At 40.4% G+C, this 22276-nt stretch overlaps 1 non-coding gene across 1 annotated transcript; it reads right to left on the bottom strand.

The window, feature by feature from the left end:
- Nucleotides 1-21822: 21822 nt before the first annotated feature.
- On the bottom strand, nt 21823-21924 carry LOC118489522. The gene has a single exon (XR_004887542.1). It is a non-coding gene; the product is annotated as a small nucleolar RNA R71 (small nucleolar RNA).
- Nucleotides 21925-22276: the final 352 nt, after the last annotated feature.

Raw genomic sequence — 22276 nt, 5'->3', positions numbered from 1 at the left:
ATGAAGCAGGTCTTAGCAATGCTGGTGAACATGATGATGAAGTTGCTTCTGGTTCTCAGTCGGTTGAGAATGATAATCAAGACACTGAGAATATTCCAGTATGTGATCGAGGGGATTCAGAGTCAGATTCTGAGGGGGAGTAAACCCAAATTTCAGGTCAAACAAACCCAGTCAGTGTACAAGATGCAGAACAGAATGTTACTAATCTGGAGGGAAATGTAGATGTTCCAGGAGAAGTGATGCCGCGAACTCTTTCTTATCATCCAGAGGAGTTGATCATAGGAGAATTGCAATCGGGCGTTCGCACGAGACGTCAAATTGACCAGGGCTTAACATGTTTTTATTCTACAGTAGCACCTTTACAAACTGAATTTTCATTAAGTTGTTTTATCTCGCAGATCGAACCGAGAACTTACAAAGAGGCGCTTACTGAAGACTCTTGGGTCATAACGATGCAAGAAGAGTTAAGTCAGTTTGAAAAATTGGGGGTGTGGAAGTTAGTTGATTTGCCGGATGGTCAAAGAAAAATCAATACAAAATGGGTTTTCAAATGTAAGAGGGACGACAGAGGAATGGTTGTCAAGAACAAAGCTCGACTCGTTGTTCAGGACTTTAGTCAACAGGAGGGGATAGATTTTACATAAGTCTATGCTCCTGTCGCACGACTAGAGGCTATCAGAATTTTCCTAGCATTTGCGTCTTGGAAGAATTTCAAAGTATATCAGTTGGATGTAAAGTCAGTGTTTCTTTATGGGAAGGTCTAAGAGGAGGTTTATGTTGGTCAGCCGCCGGGCTTTACTGACCCTATCCACAAGAACAAAGTTTATCTGCTGGACAAAGCGTTGTATGGTCTACATCAGGCGCCGAGAGCCTGGTACGAGACTTTGTCTCAACACCTACTCGCTAACCAGTTCATACGTGGAAAAGTGGATGCCACTCTCTTCATTAAATTCATTGATGGCCATCTTCTGATAGTACAAATTTTTGTGGACGATATAATTTTTGGGTCGACAAATGAGAAATTGTGCAAAGATTTCGAACAGGTGATGAAGCAGAAATTCGAAATGTCATCAGTGGGGGAGATGAAATTCTTTCTGGGTTTACAGGTTGAACAACTACCTGAGGGAATTTTCATTCATCAAACGAAGTACGTGCATGATATTCTAGAGAAATTTGGAATGTCAAGTTCTACTCCAGCTGCTACCCCACTTGTGACTAATCATGGGATTCACCAAGATCTCACCGGAGACAGGGCTGATGAAACGTTCTACCGTTCCATGATAGGTTCTTTGATGTATCTGACTGCTTCACGTCCTGATATAATGTACCAAACGTGCCTCGCAGCAAGATTTCAGTCTAACCCGAGAGCATCGCATATGATTATTGTCAAAAGTATATTACGTTACCTGAAAGGTACTCCATCATTGGAGTTATGGTATCCTAGGAAAGGCGATTTTACGCTCGAAGGGTATTCCGATTCTGATTTCGGATGCTGCAAAGTCAACGCGAAATCAACAACTGCAGGATGCCAATTCTTTGGTCCTAGATTGGTTACCTGGCAGTGTAAGAAACAAACATCTGTGGCGCTATCTACATGTGAAGAGGAGTACGTTTCTGCTAGCAGTTGCTGCTCTCAGATCCTGTGGATACAGCAACAGATGCGCGACTACGGTTTGCAGTTTCTTAACACACCTCTGCTTGTTGATAATGAGGCCGCAATTAACATTACTAAGAATCCAGTACATCACGCTAAATCTAAACATATAGAGATTCGTCATCACTTTATTCGCGATTGCTTCGAGAAAAAGTTGATACGAATTGAGAAAATCCACACTGACGAACAAAAAGCTGATTTGCATATCAAAGCTTTTGATAAAAATCGGTTTCGATATTTGTTAAGACTTAATTGTATGAAATTGCTTTCAGTGTCGGATGGAATTGTGAGCGTTGATGAGAGTACTGTTGCGGATGAAGACGAGAACAATCTGCAATTGTTTGTCGAATTTTTAGTTGTTTTGGTATTTAGGGGTAGTAGATATCTGTAAATAGATATGTTTTAGAAAATACAAAAACAGTAAAAATTCTAAAATACAAAAACATGATAAAAGTTCAAAATCCAAAAACAATATAAAATCTAAAAAAAAGAGCTTGTGTATATAGGGAAAATGATTGTACATCGGTTTGACAGTTATCGTACACTAAAGATTTGTAACGTATAAAGAGTTAAATATTTTACTGATGATTTGTTGATAAATTTTCACACATTTAGTAGATTTATTCGGGATATAAACCTAAAATTTCAAACTTGCGAAATTTGTGGGGAACACTACTTGGATATATAGATAACCCCTGAAATCTCGTTTGAAAGCTTTCATATTCAGATATACTAGGTTTTTTCTACTAATTGATGTCTGGGGTATTATTCCGGGACTTCTGCTGAACGGAAGTTCTGACCCAGTCCTTGGATAATGCTTTTTCTTAAATGCTTGAAACATAGCATTATAGCCCTCAGATTGATTAGACAATAAAATTGATAATCATCTGTTGTAGCTAAAAGATCCTCTAAAGGGGACATACTGCAAAGTCGAAACTGATATCTCTCTGCGCATACGGAAGTATCGACCTGAGATCCCTCTGTTCTCGCATTCCCTAAAATATATACAGACATCATTTTAGTACAATTACCTGTAAATCTGAAGTTTGAGATTCTGGATACGGGAGTATATTCAAGAGCTGGGACACATAAATCAGCTAAGTTCATTAAAACACCTAAATCATATCCTGAATAGATTGAAAATTGTGCTAAGAGTTTAGAGACTATCTACGTAAAATGTTTAAGTCCGAGTATGAATTAAAGCTTAACGGTACAGATAAGTTGTCTAATAACTGATATGATTCCCTGACACGCTCACCAAAAATAAGTTTGTAAATAGCTTAAGTTTTCTATTATTTAATTTCTTAGTTTAGATCTTTTTAAAATCCAAAAAGATTTTACATTTCTGCTTTATTTTAGACAAACCAGAGTGGAAAGTTGATTGTTGGATTCTAGAAAGATGAAGCAGATGCAGGAGATTCTGAGCTGAAGACTGAGGAGAGCTTACATTGTTGGAAATTTGATTGTTTTCAAAGTCAAAAACAAGTTCATTAAGTTGATACTTGTTATTTTCAGAAAAAGTTGAAAATGATTTTACTAAATTAGTTTGATTCGTCAAAAGATCAACTAGGGTCATTAAATTGAACTTGGTAGATTAATCAAGTGTTCAGGGTCATTAACTTGAACTTGAAGACTTGAGTGGATTTCTAAAACTAATTGAAATTGTGTTTATGGTTAGAAAAGATAGATTGTAATGTTATTGGTTGAGTAACAGGTGTGGAGACTTGATTATTCCCAACGGAGGCAAATTTTCAAAGCTTGAACCAGATATCTCAGATCCCAGCATACTGAGAGGGGAGTCTATGAAAGAGGGAGTCTGGATCAACTGCTAAAGAGAAGATGGAAGTCAGAGTCAGGTGTTATTTCTGAAACCTGTGAAGAATGCTTATGAGGAGAGGACAGAGTCGGAGAAAAAACCAAGACCGAAGACTAAGGATCTGAAGACTGATAAAGACTACGTCAACATCCAAGGGGGAGTCTGTTAATGCATAGGATGTCTGTTGACTACGTCTACGTAAAGTCTAAGGTCAAGATAGGTCAACAGAGGGTCTTGAAAGTTAAAATAGGTTTTGTATGATGTAGGTTCCCTCATGTATACAATAGGTTAATAGGTCCGCTCATAGGGTCTGATACAGGTTCGCTTATACGTCATTTGTAACAGGTCCGCTCATATGAACTGTCATATGAGCGAACCAACCTTGTCTATATATAGGGGGTCAGTTTGAGCGGATCTAGCAGTTGTATGTGTGTGCTTGTGGAACGAAACTCTGTCAAAATTACATCAGAAAGCAATAAAAAGCATAGGAATTGAAAGGACAAGCTGTTGTAACATCATATATACTGATTCCGCCTTTATATGTGATGATGAGCCACCTTGACTGACTTTTCGGGTCAAAACAACGGTCCAACAGGAGTCTGTTAGTGCAGTATATGTCTATCGCCTCCGTCAATCAAGTCTGTAGCAGCAATAACGAGAAACCGAAGAAATCTAGCTTTATATTGTAATATCTAGTTAAAAGGGCAAGGTGGCAATTTTGTAAATAAGGAGAACCTCCTTATAACCTTGTGCCTATAAATAGGAGTCTAATTGTTAGATTAAAGACTTTTTGCTCATTTGAGATCTAGGAGCTTAGTGCTTAGAGAGAGAAAGTGCTCCACGTGATTCTCGGTGCATTGTACTCGTAATATTATTCAATAAGAATCACGGTTATAGTACGTTCTCGTGTGTTCGGTCACATTCGTGTACGGATTCCGCACGTTACACGTTCGTTACGCAATAGTTCGGTGTCAAAACCGGTCCTACAATTCAGGCTATAAATAGGGGTGCTTGGCTCATTTGCAAACCATCCCTTGGCACACCACCTCTCTCACACTTCACCCACCCACCACCACCATCAGAACACCATCATCCACCATCATCATCCATCATCTATCATAGACTGTGTGAGTCGTCTCGGGATCCAAGATTGATCGTAAGAGTTCTTGACAATCAAAGGCCATGTTTGCCTATGTCTCTTACATCACTTGGTGAAGAAAAGTGTTTAGTGTAATACTTTTTATTTTTAATCTTTTCGCATTTTTTATTTGGTTATGTATTCATGACTTTAATAACTAGTTTCTTATGCTAAAGGTGATTCTTCCTTATCGTTTTTACGTGGTGTCTTGGCATTATTTTACTGTCTATATAAAATAAAAGATTTTCACCATTCATATCTCCATGGTCTATATGGAGATATGTTGGCTACCTGGTCGGGGGTTAAGGGAACGGTTTGGTAAGAGTGTTGCCTTGTTCAGTATATAGATCCTGCAAGGACCTGGGTCAAATTTAGTAGGACCTCCTTCAATACCCACTGGTATTCGATGGCGGGGATCCAAACTCTTTGATCCCCTCATATGTAAGCTACTATTAAAATTTTATCCCGGCTACTTAGGACTGTATCCCTGCTGACTCAGACTACTTAGCCGAGGGTAACGTCACCTTCAAAAGAGGGCCTACCACATTATGCATTAATAACTTAATTAATTATCTTTCAATAATCCGACCCTTTAGGAATATATCCTTGCTGACTCAAACTACTGGGTTGAGGGTAACGTCACCTTCAAAAGAGGGGCCTACTACAATAACTACGATAATTTCTTAAAAAGTGCAAAAGTGTATCAAAGGTTACACTACACACGAGTCGGATCCAAGTGATTCATCTTGTCTATCTGTTTTTACTTTTATTTTATTTTTCATCATTTCAGTTAGTTTTATTTTTCAAGTTTAAAAACCTTTTTCTAACTTTTGATTTGATTAGACGTTGAGGATAAACCGGTATTAAAAGCTCTTGTGTCCTTGAACGACCTCGGTATCTTACCAACGTTATACTACGCTCACGATGGGTGCACTTGCCCATATATGTGTTTAGTGTTATTAATATCGTGATTTATAAATTTAAAACTTGGCTAAAAAGTGTAAAAGGGCTTAAAATATACATAAAAAATATAGCACACTTCACGCACATCACTCACGATGGGTGCACTTGCCCATATGTGTGTTTAGTGTTACTAAAATATCATGTTTTATAAATTTAAAACTTGACTAAAGTGTTAAAAAGGGCTTAAAATATTAATAAAAATATATCACACTCGACAAGCATCAAGTTTTTTGGCGCCGTTGCCGGGGACACAAGAATTTTAGGAAAGTTAGGAATCAACGGCCTAATCGTTTTTCTTATTTTTCTATTTTTTAGGATTTTTATAAATTTTTCAGTTTCTGCAGACTGCAGCACGGGGCCGTGCCTGGTCGGACACACAGCATCCTTACTGGCAGTTTTTATTTTCCGAGTTATAGAGAGCTGAGCATGGGGCCGTGTTGGTGCAGCACAGGGTCGTGTTGAACTCTCTAGTAACAGGGATCCAGAAGGTGTTCAGCTGAGCACGGGGCCATGGTGAGACTTCTGACCAACAATCTTTTTGTTTTTATCACAGGACTTGGAACTCAGGTGCCGCACCAGAACTTCCTACGCAGTGTATGAGCTCCAGTTCCAATAAAGACATAAAAGAAGCTCTAGACGAACCCGAACGCTTATTAAGAAAAAGACTTAAAGCTAAAATCCAAGAGAAAGTTTCAGGGGACCCACTTTCAATGACGGATCAACATACCCTAATGGATTACCTACGTCCCACGGTAGGTAATCTTGGCGCCTCTATCAATGCATCGAAAGTCGATGCCAACAACTTCGAACTTCGGCCGTATTTGATTCAAATGCTCAAAAACTCGGCAACTTTCCATGGGCTTGCGGATGAAGATCCTCACTTGCATATTGTGACAACTCGTATTTCGAACCTATCTTTGTGTTTAATGTAACGTATGTGGACCTTATGTGACTATATGAACTTGGTTGATCAATTAAATGTTATGTGATTGCATTGTAAGTTAATGGGTATAAAACCCCAATCGCACAACACCCTTGGGCCGTACACAATTAATCCGACCGCACAACATCCTCTCGGCTCATTGTGCTTGAACTCGAGACTAATGGGCAGCCCAGGTATGGGTTCGGCCCACTCCTTTTATGCGTATACAATCACTTAGGGTAGGATTGTGTTCCTCATTCTTGAAAATCACAAAACACACACATCAAACCCTACACTCTCCTGGAAGCCGACGACAAACATCCCCTTCCCTCGAAGACTTTCTTGTTTGGATTACTCCTCATCTTATCCTATATCTGGTTAGTGTTTCACTGTTGATTGTTTAATGCATGATTTTATGTTTTGGCCTCATACATGATTAGGGTTATTATTAGAGGAGTTATTGATAAAATATATGATTGTGTGATCGATACGATTGATTAATATTAATGAATAGGGTGTATGATGAAAAACAAGGTGGTATTTGTGATAAACGGCTCACATGGAAATCACATCGAATCGAACATAAGTTAATCGGTTGTGATGTGTTAGATGTTCAATTGATTCATAGGTCTTCTCAAGAATTATGCATGTTGAAGTAGGAATTTATTGTTACACCACACTGTGTGATTCGATGATGAGAATGATGATGAGTGTTCAATCCATGATTAGGGTTCATAGGAAATTACTGTTAAAAACTTCTGCTTAATCAATTATTGCTTGGATTGGAAACTGTTAGTATGCTAATTGATTGATTTCAAATATGGAAACTGTAGAATTGATTTGCAAATAAATGATGTAACCGATTCCCCTTAAATTACGAATAATAAACCTGATCGCTTAAGCCCCGTAGCCGCACAAGAGCTGAACATACTAGCTCTTGGATCGCACAAGGGCAATCGCCCAATAGAGTCGCACTAGCTAGGTACAATCATTAAAGCATGGAGTACTATTTAATTATGGATGATCGCACAACATATTGTGGATCGCACAAGCCGGTGCTGATCAAACAAGATGTTGGGCCACACACAAACTACTTGAACTGTTTCGCTGTTGGGCCTCAAAACCCAAATTCAATCGCACAAGTCTTGTTCGGTTGCACAAGCTGAACTGGATCGCACAAGACTGTTAGACTTGTGCGAGCCCATTCTTTTGAATCGCACAAGTCGGATATGTTATGCACTTGACTGTTATGTGTTTGCCAAGATCCATACGTGCTTGAAACCTGTTAGTTTGTGTGTAAACTTGCGTGCTTTACTTGAACCTATACCTAACTCATATAGTAACCATGTTAGGAAGTGGTTGACCCCTTATTTCTCAAGTAACTTTCCTGTGTATCTGCCGAGCAAACTAAGGTGAGTTCACACTCATACCAAGGCATGGGATTCTCGGGGTTGGGAATGGGATTGAATGATTATAGATACAGCTAGACTAGTAACACATGGGAAGCCCCTACTAATCTTCGCACACATGCCTATAGGGCCGCGATACGAATACTATTCTTCGCACACATACCTGTAGGGCCGCGATACGAATACTAATCTTCGCACACATGCCTGGAGGGCCGCGATACAAATACAACTAGTCTAGAATACATGGGAAACCCCCACTAATCTTCGCAAACATGCCTGGAGGGCCGCGATACAAATAAATACGATACAATGACTCTCTGTTACATGCCTTGCAGGACGTTAGATACTCATGGAGCTTGCACTTGGAGGCGCGTTCGTTGTGGACATGGATCGTGGATGCCATGATTAACATTTATGACACTTCAAACTTATAACTTATGTTGGGTTTTTACATTATTGCTTCCGCTACACACTTGATTATGTTTTGGTTTTTGAACACCTTTCGTATTGATGAATGACTTTTACTTATTATTTATAATGTTCAATATGATTGGTGGCTTGGTCCTGGCCATGTCACGCCTCCATGCGGTGATACTCCGCGTGTGGATTTTGGGGATGTGACAGATTGGTATCAGAGCCATTGGTTATAGAGAACTTGGTTTTAATAAAGGGAAAAAGTTTTTGTTAAAACCAGACTATAACCCTAACAGTGCTCAACGATCCACAACGACGCTTCGCTCCACGTGCAAGACTCAACACTATAGGTAATACTATTCATGTTTACATTGCCTACTTGTTAGATTACATTGAACTTTGCTCATGGTATGCTTAGATACACATAACGACTATTGCTTGAGAACACTTATGTGCTTACTCTCTTCTGTCATCGCTTTTTTCGCGAACCTCTCTCACTTATGTTGCCTTGATATGAAGATCATGGCTGGACGCATTAATATGACTCAAGCCCAGATGACTCTCTAATTAACGAACAAGTTGTTACGGCACTTGCAGCCGCACAAGCAGGAGGTCAACACGCTCAGCAACCTGTAAGCACCTTTAAGACCTTCATGGACTGTCGTCCTAGCACATTCAGTGGCACTGAAGAAGCAGTTGGACTCCTCCATTGGTTTGAAAAGCTGGAGTCCGTATTTGAGATGTGTGAATGCGCTGAGGCTCGCAGGGTGAAGTACGCCACTGGTACTCTCGAAGGCATTGCGCTGACTTGGTGGAATGCGCAAGTTCAGATGTTAGGGTTGGCAGCTGCTAACGCCACCCCTTGGAATGATTTCAAGGAACTAATCAAGCAAGAATATTGCACACGTGATGACATCCACAAGCTGGAAGTGGAGTTCTTTAATTTGAAAATGACGGGGTCAGAGATTGAGGCGTATACGAAAAGGTCAAACGAGCTGGCCATCTTGTGTCCAACTATGGTGGACCCTCCTATCAAGCGCATTGAACTGTACCTCAAGGGCTTAGTACCAGAGATTCAGAGCCACGTGACCGCCGCTAACCTTGCTACCATCTAGGAAGTTAATCGCCTTGCTCATCGTCTTACATATCAGGCAGTGGAACAGAACAAGCTGCCCAAACGTATCGGTGCCACTAATGCTACTACTTCCGCTACTTCCAGTGACAACAAGCGGAAATGGGATGGGGATTCTAGCAAGGGTTCGACTACAGTACAATCCCAGACACAGCAGCGCAAGACTGATAACTACCAGAGTCCTAGTCAGCAATCTTCTGGTAGTCAAAGACAGGGTGGATACCGAGGAAACCTTCCTAAGTGCAATACGTGTAACAGGCACCACAGTGGTCAGTGCAACAGGGGTCGTTGCCAGAGGTGTTTCAAGATGAGTCATGAAGCTAAAGATTGCAGGAGCTCACGACCTGCGAATCAGAACCAGCAACAACAACCACCAGCTCCACGAAACAAGCAGCAACAACAGCAGCGAGGCAACAGGGGATGCTATCAGTGTGGTGCGGAAGGCCACTTCAAGGGAGACTGCCCCCAGTTAAACAAAATCAAAACAAAATGATTTTTCATATCAATTTCATGAACCATTTGAAGGCTTGATCAAAAATAATCAGTTTTAAAGACAAACTCCCGCTCAAATTATACTCATCATGTTTAGCACTCAGAATTTTGAAAATCCGTTTTTCAATATCAGTTGTCAAAAATCTTTTTGGATTTTTTTTAAACTTTATGCTAAAACACACTGAAAATCTTTTTGGATTCTGAAAGAAAGAAAAATGTAATGCAATAAAGAAATATTTACAAACAATATTTTTGTGAGTTCGAGTAAGAGGATCGTATCAGTTTTGAGACAAGTCATCAACATCGTTAACCTATATTTCATTTTAAGTTTTAAACAATTCACCTAGATTGCCAGTATATTTGTCCACTTAAATTTTCACACAAAGTTCAATTGATCCGAGATACGATGTTAATGTTTTAATGACTTGACCTTATCCGTGTGACCCGCTTCTTGAATATACTCCCGTATCCAGATCCCAATATTCAGTCTTACAGGTGAGTATACCACAGATGATATCTGTTCAGGGGTTAAATGTGAGGGCCGTAAGAGCTCAGGTCGATATTTCCGTATACACAGAGAGATGACGGCTTCGACTTTTCGGTGTGTCCCCTTTAGAGGATCTTTTTGATTTCAACAGCAGCGACTATCAATTTTATTGTTTCATCAGCTTGCTGAGGGCGATGCTATGTTTCAAGCATTTGCGGAAAGCATTATCCGAGGACTAGGTCAGTACTTCCATACAGCAGAAGTCCCGGGATAATACCCCAGATATCACTGAGTATAAAGACCTAGTATCTCAGAATAAGGGACCTTTCAAACAAGATTTCAGGGGTTACCTATATATCCAAGATATTGTTACTCATAGAATAAGCAAGTTTGGATTTTTAGGTTTATTTCTCGTCACAATGTACTAAATGTGTAAAAACCTACTGGCATATCCGCAGTGAAATTGTTTATCACATTTTAACTTTCCAATTCTTTAGCATGTTGTGACAGTCCACTGATGTACTATCATTTCCTCTTTTCACAACAAAATTCATTTTTGAATTGTATCATGTTTTTGGCTTTTTCAAATTTTCTAATGTTTTTGGATTTTCTGAAATTTTCTACTCTCCCTAAAATGCAAATACAATGAAGAAATTTGAAAACTATCTAAGCTCTTGACCCACTTGAAGAAAATTCAAAACAAACTGTACAGAAACATGACAACCGATATCAAATCGCCTCAATTCGCCATTCACTAGGCATAATTAATCTGAATTCCTCCTTTCACAAACCATTTTCTTATTTAGATTTCAAAACACTTAATTTTGTTTCAATCAAAATGATTTTTCCGGAAAATAAGTTTGTTTTTACCACTTGTAAGTTTACCACTTGTTTAAGTACGGGGATATGGTTCATCATCTTGTCAGTTTTATCAACTGTAGTAAATCAAGTACAACTTAATGACCTTGATTCACTTTTTGCAATCAAGCAACCTCTAAACCACTTGTAAGAATAACCACTTGTAGATATAACCAATCAATACCAATTGTAGGAATGAGTCATCTACATTTTACCCATCAAAGTGCCGATTCCTGCTTCGCACTTACCAACCAGGAAGCTCCGGCGTAGTCATTCAACCTGTAAAATTTTAACAATTTTCAAGCATTTTCAAAAACAACCTTATTAAACATGAAAGATGCCGATTCCTGATCCACGATTACAAACTTGGGATCTCCGGCAAGTCAGTTTTTTCAAGCAAAGAAAATGTCCACCCAAGCCTGGCCAGCCTTGGGTGATTTCAATTCGGATTTAGTTGGGGAGTAAGTTGCTTTCTTTTTAGCATAAAAATCTTTTACCCCTTTCGCCTTCCCATCAACCATCTTTCCGAAAATCTTCTTAACTTTCCCATTAAATGCTTTCTCAACATCAAAATTATCCTTTTCAATTTAACCCTGATTTGAGATTTCAGTCTTTCCAACTTTTCTTTTAAAATTCTCAGTCCTTAATGGTGGAAAGTTCTCGTCATCCATTGAAGGAACTGAGTTTTCATCACTCTCATCAAACTGTGGCTCCTCCAATTTTGTGGAATCAGATTCATCGCTAGATTTTACCTCAGATTTCTTAACAACCCATTTTTGGTTGTCAAGTTTCACACTACGCCTATAAAATCTCTTCGAATACTCACCAACTTCAAATGTTGAATTTTTGAAAACTTTAAATTTTTCAGTTGGTGATTCGGTTTTGTCAACAAAAACTTCTTTCAATTTTCCAGAAACTCCCTGTTTTGTCTTGGTTGATTTAGGACAATTCTATGCAATGTGTCCAACTTCATTGAATCTAAAACGGGTTCTGGTTTCTTTTCTTTGAACTTCATTCTTCTTTTTCTCAGCAAGGAATTCTTGATTTGATTGTCTCCAGAATGAACTCTTCTTTTCCTCTTCAGCAGATGGTCCTGAAACAAATTTTGTATTTTTAGAAATATTTTCATTTTTATAGTTTTCAGGTGGAATAAAACCTAAGCCTTTCTTTTTGTAGCTACGATTTTGGTTAGGTTTCTTTTGAAAACCAGAACCAGAATTGTAACCCTTTTTCTTGTTTAAACGTTGTTGTACTCTTGAGGTGTAAGGTCTTAGTTTTCTTGTAAGATTTACATCTTTTATTTCAGAAATATTAATTTCTGTTAATTTGAAAACCTTTTTGATCATTTTTGGTTTAACACCTCTTATTGGAAACTCTCTATCAAAATATAATTTGTCAGAATCATTCAAAGTATACACAACTTCAAATGTTCCATCATTCAAATTAGATTTTGACAACAAACACTCTTTACTGTAAACCCATTTTCCCGATGATTTTGAACTCTTTTCGGACGAATTTGAAATCCCAACTGACTGACACGAACTTTCGGACTCGGACTTTGACTCTGACTCCTCATCCTTATCCAACACCTGATCGACCACTCGTTTTATCAGTTCGGACTCATGATCTGTGTCGGACGCTGTGAACGTGACATCAATAATGTCTAGTAAAACATTGGTTATCTTGGATTCTAGCTTAATATTGATCGCCTGTTTTAGTTCTTCCTCGTTAGGTTTTCTAGGTGAGTACCCTTCCCAAATTGGAGGCGGACACATATTATAATAGACACCCTGTTTCTTTGACTTTGTTTCTTCACCTTTAAACGCTTCAAATCCTTCAACTGTTGGATAAATTCTATCGATTATATAGTCACAACTTGTGTAACTTCGCAGCTATAACACCCCGTGTTTTCAAATGTCAAAGTCAAAGTCAAAGTTTGACTTTTATCTGTAATTAGTCTATTTTTAATTTTTGTATTATGTGGAGTAAGTTTTGTCTAATCAAATGAATCGAATATCTAATCGAATGTGAAACATTAACCGACCTTGAATTAATCGATAATCAAGCTAACCAAATCAATCATTGAACTCGAACCTCGAATTATGCGAACTTTAATATTGTTATACGTGTGTGTGTGTGCCTTATGTGTCACTTGTGCGTGTTTACTTTATGCTGTTATATGTGGTGATCAATGAAATTGAATCGAAACTCGAAAAGCAATCGAACTCAATCGCAATCGAAACCGAAATATGAAACTAGGATGCTTATTTTAGATATAGTAGTTGGGACTGAAAGTAATTTGATTAGGAAACTCTATCATATTTGTATCATCGTTCATCGAAATTGGAATATCAAAAATCGTCGCGAAATACTCAAAAAGGGGTTCTGGATCGAACAGGAATCACTGATCGGACAGGCTAGCCGATCGAACATGTTGTTCGATCGAGCAGCCCAACCGATCGGAGACCCTGTCCGATCGGTTACCACTTACCTCTTTTGGAAGCCTATAGATAGGGCTGTCATTGTCTTCTTTTCCACTTTTGAAAAGCTCTGACCGAACCAGTCCTTGTTTTTCACCTTTTCTCAGATTTCTCTCAAATCCGGTAAGTTTTTACTCTAACTCTTGTATGATTTTTTTTATCATTACACGGTTCAACACCTTTCTATCTTTCAAAACTTGATTTCTAACCGTGAAATCACCAAGATCTAAGTGTTCTTGGGTGATGTCAACATGGTGTTCTTGAAGAACATCATGTTTTGGCCTCATTCAACCATGAATAGCTTAGATCTAACCGATTTCCACATAAACAAACTAAAATCTATCATAGATCTAGACATTTCACGGTGTGAAAGATTGAGAACCGGATTTCCCTACTTTCTTTCAACTCTTTTTTCACTCATGACCTTCAAACCGGTAGAAACGGAGCTCGAACCAGCTCACTAATCATTCTCGCAATCACGTGGTTCAAGATTTGGATTCTAACTACGAGGTTCACCGATTTCGGGTTAAACGTTAAACAACCGTTCCGAACAGTTCACTGGCCGGACTTGGGTGATTCCTGCCCGAACCAGTGAAACAAGTAAGAACCGTTGTTCTATGGTTCAACTCGCTGTCAAAATACCTCGAAATCATATCAAAACAAACAAAACAGCCAAGTGATAGACGAAAGGCCGACCAGGTCAGGAATGCTGGCTGAATGGCTAGGCTGTTCGAACGAACAGTCCAACCGATCGGACCTACCAGCCGATCGGCTGGCACATAGCCCTACACTTTTTCAACTTCATGAAGTATAATATTGACGAAGTGATGTCCGATCGAATATGCTACTCGACTGGTAAACATTACTCTTCGCATCATGAGATATTATGCTTCAACACTAGTCACTTTTCAACTCGTCTGACGCATTGGAGTGCCACCCGATCGAACATACCGTACGATCAAGTGCACCCTGCTAAGGACTATATCATGAGGTACCTAACCGATCGGTGGGACTAACCGATCGAACGGACCGTTCGATCGACCGACCTGAAAGGTAAGGATACTTCAATGTTTTCAAATAATGTTGCAAAAACTTCAAAAGTTCAAACCATCATACACAAACACATCTTTCTCAAAGGAAGAAACAATCCACTTGAACAGTCCAAGCCGATCGAGCCTCCCGGCCGATCGAACAGACTAACCGAATGGTTAGACCAACCGAACGGATAGTGTTGTTCGATCGAACCTACGATTCGATCGACCAGACCGTTCGACTCAATTTCACACTTGTTGCATTTCCGCGTACTCATCGTTGTACTATCGAACTATTCAAGCTAACCTACTCTCAGCGCTCCCTTCAATCCATAATCAATCACTGTGAGTATACTCGACCCCTTTTTGCTTTTAGCACTTTTGGGTGTTACATACGTTACTTATCAAATCACAATCAACCACAAACTATTTGAACGCTAACCGATTGCATGTATTACGTGACTAAATGAATGCTTGTTGTTATGTTTACACATGGAATGTTGTCTACCTGCCTTAGCAACATAGTACTATAGTTTGGACTCAGCACCCATTCACACGGCGAAACCTATGTCTTAAGAGCAAAACCAGAGTTTTGAATGGTCACAAGAGCGAAATATGATGTACTCAGGTGCGAAATTAGAGTTTCTGATTATTCACATAAGCGAAATTACCAAGTGTCCATGAAAGTGAAACCTAGTTCGAGGTCAATTTTATCCAATTTTACTTTGAATTTATGTCTCAAACTCTCAGGGATTTATCTTTGTCCAATTATGCACAATCTGTGAAATTTTGAGTGAATTTCGACCGGTAAAACTTCCTGAATGAATAAAAGAAGGTGTAGAAGTAAGAATTTATGATGAAATCCAGGAAATCTCTGTAGAACTCCTCCTCATATCAATTCTAATACCACTTGTAGGATCGTATACTGACCTGAACGAGTCTATCAGAGGAGTCTTGATCAGTTACAGGTGCGGAAAACAAGTAACCAATGTAGAAACAACTAGATCTTCACTTAAATCACACTTTTGATTGATATTACAGCGTTTACAACCAAATCTCACACGGGCAACACCTTGGTATGGAAAACAAGAACACGTTACAAATGATTTCACTCCTAGGGTATATATAGGGACTAGGTTTCGCTCATATGGACATGTCCATAAAAGAGAAACCCCAATATGACCGTAAAAGCGAAATTATCTTCTAGGTTTCCCACATACGGACATGTGGTTTCCTACATATGGACATGTGGTTTCCCACATATGAACATGTGGTTTCCCACATATGGACATGTGGTTTCCCACATATGAACATGTGGTTTCCCACATATGAACATGTGGTTTCGCTCATATGGACATGTACACCAACTCCTTTAAACATTAAGCAAGTTGTAGAGTTAGCTAATGGTAAGAGTCTAGAAGCCGCGCACATAGTCAAGGGTTGTAACATCGTTTTAGCTGGTCCGACCTTCTCTATCGATCTCATTCCTATAGTTCTAGGTAGTTTCGACATCGTCATTGGGATGGATTGGTTATCCCAACAGCAAGCAGAGATCCTATGCAAAGAGAAGATTGTTCGTATCCCTCGTTCCGGTCAGGAACCTCTCATGATTCAAGGCGACAAGAGTGGTGCCGTGGTGGGCATCATCTTTTTCCTAAAGGCCCAGAAGTGTTTGCGAAAGGGCCACACCGCTATTTTAGCGCTTGTTACTGACGCTTCAACGAAAGAGAAAAGGATCGAGGACATTCCAATAGTACGCGACTTTCCTTAGGTGTTTCCTGAAGATTTACCTGGGCTACCGCCTCATCGCCAGGTCGAATTTCAGATCGAGCTAGCTCCAGGAGCAGCACCAATTGCTCGTGCACTGTATCGCTTAGCTCCATCAGAACTGGAAGAACTATCCAAACAACTGCAAGAACTCTTGGATAAGGGTTTCATTCGTCCTAGCTCTTCGCCTTGGGGAGCTCCAGTACTATTTGTGAAAAAGAAAGACAGTACCTTCAGGATGTGCATTGACTACCGTGAACTCAACAAGGTGACCGGGAAGAATCGCTATCCTCTTCCAAGCATCGACGACCTGTCCGACCAATTGCAAGGGTCGAGCTATTATTCGAAGATAGATCTGAGGTCAGGCTACCATCAACTGAGAGTCCGGGATGAGGACGTCTCCAAAACAGCATTCAGAACTCGCTACGGCCACTACGAGTTTCTAGTTATGCCATTTGGGTTAACAAACGCGCCTGCGGTCTTCATGGATCTTATGAACAGAGTGTGCAAGCCTTACCTCGACAAGTTTGTTATAGTTTTCATTGACCACAACCTGATCTATTCTAAGAGTCAGGAAGAACATGAGCAGCATTTATGACTCATTTTGAAACTACTTCGAGCAGAACAGCTGTATGCCAAGTTTTCGAAATGCGACTTCTGGCTTCGTGAAGTCCATTTCCTAGGCCACGTGGTAAACAAGGATGGGATTCATGTTGATCCATCCAAGGTAGATTCGATTAAAAACTGGCCTGCACCTCGCACACCAACGGAAATTCGCCAATTCTTGGGTTTGGCAGGTTACTATAGAAGGTTTATCAAAGACTTCTCAAAGATTGCGCAACCTCTCACCTCACTAACGCAGAAGGGCGTTACTTATCGATGGGGAAATGCATAGGAATCAACATTTCAACACTTGAAGGATAGGCTCTGCAGCGCACCTATTCACTCATTGCCAGAGGGCACAAACGATTTTGTGGTTTATTACGACGCATCCATTCAGGGTCTGGGATGTGTGTTAATGCAACGTGACAAGGTCATTGCTTATGCGTCACGTCAACTTAAGGTTCACGAATTGAACTATAATACGCACGATTTAGAACTGGGAGCTGTTGTTTTCGCGCTTAAGATATGGAGACATTACCTGTACGGTACCAAGTGCACCATCTACACCGATCACAGGAGTCTCGAGCATATCTTCAAGCAGAAGGAATTGAACATGCGTCAACGACGATGGGTCGAACTTTTGAACGATTACGAATGTGCCATCAAGTACCATCCAGGCAAAGCCAATGTCGTGGCTGACGCCCTAAGTCGAAAAGACACTACACCTCGGCGTGTACGAGCATTGCAACTCACTATCCAGTCTAGTATTCCTTCCCAGATACGAGATGCTCAGGTAGAAGCATTGAAACCAGAAAATGTCAGGGCTGAAGCCCTACGCGGTTCAAGGCAACGGTTAGAACAAAGGGAAGACGGCGCCTACTATGTAACGGGACGCATTTGGGTCCCACATTATGGAAACTTACGAGAACTTGTAATAGATGAAGCACACAAGTCTCGCTACTCAGTACATCCGGGTTCAGATAAGATGTACCACGATATCAGAACTACGTATTGGTGTCCTAGCATGAAAGCCCACATCGCAACTTACGTCGGCAAGTGTTTGACTTGTGCGAGAGTCAAGGTTGAAAACCAAAAACCATCAGGCCTACTTCAGCAACCAAAGATACCACAGTGGAAATGGTAGGAAATTTCCATGGATTTTGTTACTGGCCTGCCTAGATCTCAACGTGGGAATGATACTATTTGGGTGATCGTGGATCGACTCACTAAATCTGCACACTTCTTGGCTATCAAAGAAACAGACAAGTTCTCTACATTAGCAGACATTTACTTGAAAGAAGTGGTTGTGAGGCACGGAGTGCCAACCTCCATTATTTCCGATCGTGATGCACGATTCACTTCCGAACTGTGGCAAGCAATGCACAAATCTTTTGGCTAACGATTAGATATGAGCATAGCTTATCACCCTCAGACAGATGGGCAGTCTGAGCACACTATTCAAACTCTAGAAGACATGCTTCGGGCATGTGTTATCGATTTCGGCAACAGCTGGAAAAAACATCTCCCTTTGGTTGAGTTTTCATATAACAACAGTTACCACACCAGCATTCAAGCCGCTCCATTTGAGGCATTGTACGGGCGTAAATGCCGATCACCTCTTTGTTGGGCAGTGGTGGGTGATAGTCAGATCACGGGTCTAGAAATGGTAGTAGACGCAACAGAAAGAATTGCGCAGATACGACAATGAATGGCGGCAGCTCGTGACCGTCAGAAAAGCTACACTGACAAGCGCAAGAAACCACTCGAGTTCCAGGTTGGGGATCGAGTGCTACTCAAAGTCTCACCTTGGAAAGGTGTAGTTCCTATTGGCAAACGAGGCAAGCTCAATCCGCGGTATGTCGAACTGTTTGAAATCATAGAAAGAATAGGCAAAGTGGCCTACAAACTGAACCTACCAGCAGAACTCGGTGGGGTTCACAACGTCTTTCACGTGTCGAATCTGAAGAAGTGTCTGTCAGATGAGACCCTTATAGTTCCATTGAAGGAGCTCACTATCGACGAACAGTTGCGATTCGTCGAGGAACCTGTTGAAATCACGGACCGGGATGTTAAGGTCCTCAAGCACACTAGAATACCTCTTGTTCGAGTTCGTTGGAACTCCCGTCGTGGCCCAGAGTTCACCTGGGAACGCGAAGATCAAATGAAACAAAAGTATCCCCAATTGTTCGCAAACAGTACAACCACTTATGAGGCTGAAGCTACTGCGGAATTTCAGGATGAAATTCCAAACAAACGGGGGAAGGATGTGACACCCCAGGAAAACCATGCAACTTAACTAGCTTCCTCAGTGAGTACGCACCAAATTTCGGGACGAAATTCCTTTCGACTTGGGGATAATGTGACAACTCGTATTTCGAACCTATCTTTGTGTTTAATGTAACGTATGTGGACCATATGTGACTATATGAACTTGGTTGATCAATTAAATGTTATGTGATTGCATTGTAAGTTAATGGGTATAAAACTCCAATCGCTCAACACCCTTGGGCCGTACACAATTAATCCGACCGCACAACATCCTCTCGGCTCATTATGCTTGAACTCGAGACCAATGGGCAGCCCAGGTATGGGTTTGGCCCACTCCTTTTATGCGTATACAATCACTTAGGGTAGGATTGTGTTCCTCATTCTTGCAAATCACACAACACACACATCAAACCCTACACTCTCCTGGAGGCCGATGGCAAACATCCCCTTCCCTCAAAGAATTTCTTATTCGGATTACTCCTCATCTTATCCTATATCCGGTTAGTGTTTCACTTTTGATTGTTTAATTCATGATTTTGTGTTATGGCCTCATACATGATTAGGGTTCTTATTAGAGGAGTTATTGATAATATATGATTGTGTGATCGATACGGTTGATTAATATTAATGAATAGGGTGTATGAAGAAAAACGAGGTGGTATTTGTGATAAACGGCTCACATGTAAGTCACATCGAATCGAACATAAGTTAATCGACTGTGATGTGTTAGATGTTCAATATTCATAGGTCTTGTCAAGAATTATGCATGTTGAAGTAGGAATTTAGTGTTACACCCCACTGTTTGATTCGATGATGAGAATGATGATGAGTGTTCAATTCATGATTAGGGTTCATAGGAAACTACTGTTAAAAACTTCTGCTTAATCGATTATTGCTTGGATTGGAAACTGTTAGTATGTTAATTGATTGATTTCAAATATGGGAACTGTAGAATTAATTTGCAAATAAATGATGTAACCGACTCCCCTTAAATTACGAATAATAAACCTGATCGCACAAGCCCCATAGCCGCACAAGAGCTGAATATACCAGCTCTTGGATCACACAAGGGCAATCGCACAATAGAGTCACATAAGCTAGGTACAATCATTAAAGCGTGGAGTACTATTTAATTATGCATGATCGCACAACATATTGTGGATTGCACAAGCCGGTGCCGATCGTACAAGATGTTGGGCCACACACAAACTACTTGAACTGTTTCGTTGTTGGGCCTCAAAACCCAAATTCAATCGCACAAGTCTTGTTCGGTCGCACAAGCTGAAATGGATCGCACAAGACTGTTAGACTTGTGCGTGCCCATTCTTTTGAATCGCACAAGTCGGATATGTTATGCACTTGACTGTTATGTGTTTGCCATGATCCACACGTGCTCAAAACTTGTTAGTTTATATGTAAACTTGCGTGCTATACTTGAACCTACACCTAACTCGTATGGTAACCATGTCAGGACGTGGTTGACCCCTTATTTCTCAACTAACTTTCCTGTGTATCTGCCAAGCAAACCAAGGTGAGTTCACACTCATACCAAGGCATGGGATCCGCGGGGTTGGGAATGGGATTGAATGATTATAGATACAAATAGACTAGTAACACATGGGAAGCCCCTACTAATCTTCGCACACATGCCTGTAGGGCCGCGATACGAATACTAATCTTCGCACACATGCCTGTAGGGCCGTGATACGAATACTAATCGTCGCACACATGTGTGGAGGGCCGCGATACAAATACAACTAGTTTAGAATACATGGGAAACCCCCACTAATCTTCGCAAACATGCCTGGAGAGCCGCGATACAAATAAATACGATACATAGTTTACAAAACGAACATGTGAATTACGAAACGAATACTGAAACTAAACACCCAACTGTGAACTCGCTCAGCTTTGTTGTTGACTCTCTGTTACATGCCTTGCAGGACGTTAGGTACTCATGAAGCTTGCACTTGGAGGCGCGGTCGTTGTGAACATGGATCGTGGATGCCATGATAAACATTTATGACACTGCAAACTTATAACTTATGTTGGGTTTTACATTATTGCTTCCGCTACACACTTGATTATGTTTTGGTTTTTAAACACCTTTCGTATTGATGAATGACTTTTACTTATTTTTTATAATCTTCAATATGATTGGTGGCTTGGTCCTGGTCATGTCACGCCTCCATGTGGTGATACTCCGCTTGTGGATTTTGGGGGTGTGACACATATTACCAACTTTTTTGAAATATGTGATACTTTTCGCATCAATGGAGCATCAAAAGACGCCATCCGCCTCCGAATGTTCCCATTTTCACTAAAAGACCGAGCTAAGGCTTAGATTAACACCGTCCCAGTGGGTTCGGTAAACACTTGGGAAGAACTAGCCCCAAAAGTTAATACATATGCACAAGAGGACGGGGAATCCTTATATGAAACTTGGGAAAGATTCAAGGAGCTATTGAGAAAGTGTCCGCGTCATGGTCTTGCGGTATGGCAACAAGTATCCACTTTCTATAATGGGTTGTTGCCACACACAAGACAAACACTTGACTCTAGCTCCGGGGGACTTCTAGGAAATTGTCACCCAAATGAAATTTATAATCAAATTAAGGAAATTGCTCAAAACAATTTTCAGTGGCACACTCCCCGAGGCACAAAATCTATTGCCCCGGGCGCCCATAAGGTAGACGAAAACACTTCCTTACAAGCCCAAATCAAGGCCCTCTCTTTGAAAATCAAAAAGTTAGAAATGGCAAAAATGAACTCGGTTATGGCTTGTGAAGGGTGCGGTGAGCCACATGAAAATTGGAGTTGTATGAAACAAATGGATAATCAA

Source organism: Helianthus annuus, chromosome 17 (genome assembly GCF_002127325.2).
Source record: "Helianthus annuus cultivar XRQ/B chromosome 17, HanXRQr2.0-SUNRISE, whole genome shotgun sequence".
Lineage (NCBI taxonomy): Eukaryota > Viridiplantae > Streptophyta > Magnoliopsida > Asterales > Asteraceae > Helianthus > Helianthus annuus.
The sequence above is the reverse complement of the archived record's forward strand: the minus strand, read 5'-3'. Positions and strand labels throughout refer to the sequence as shown.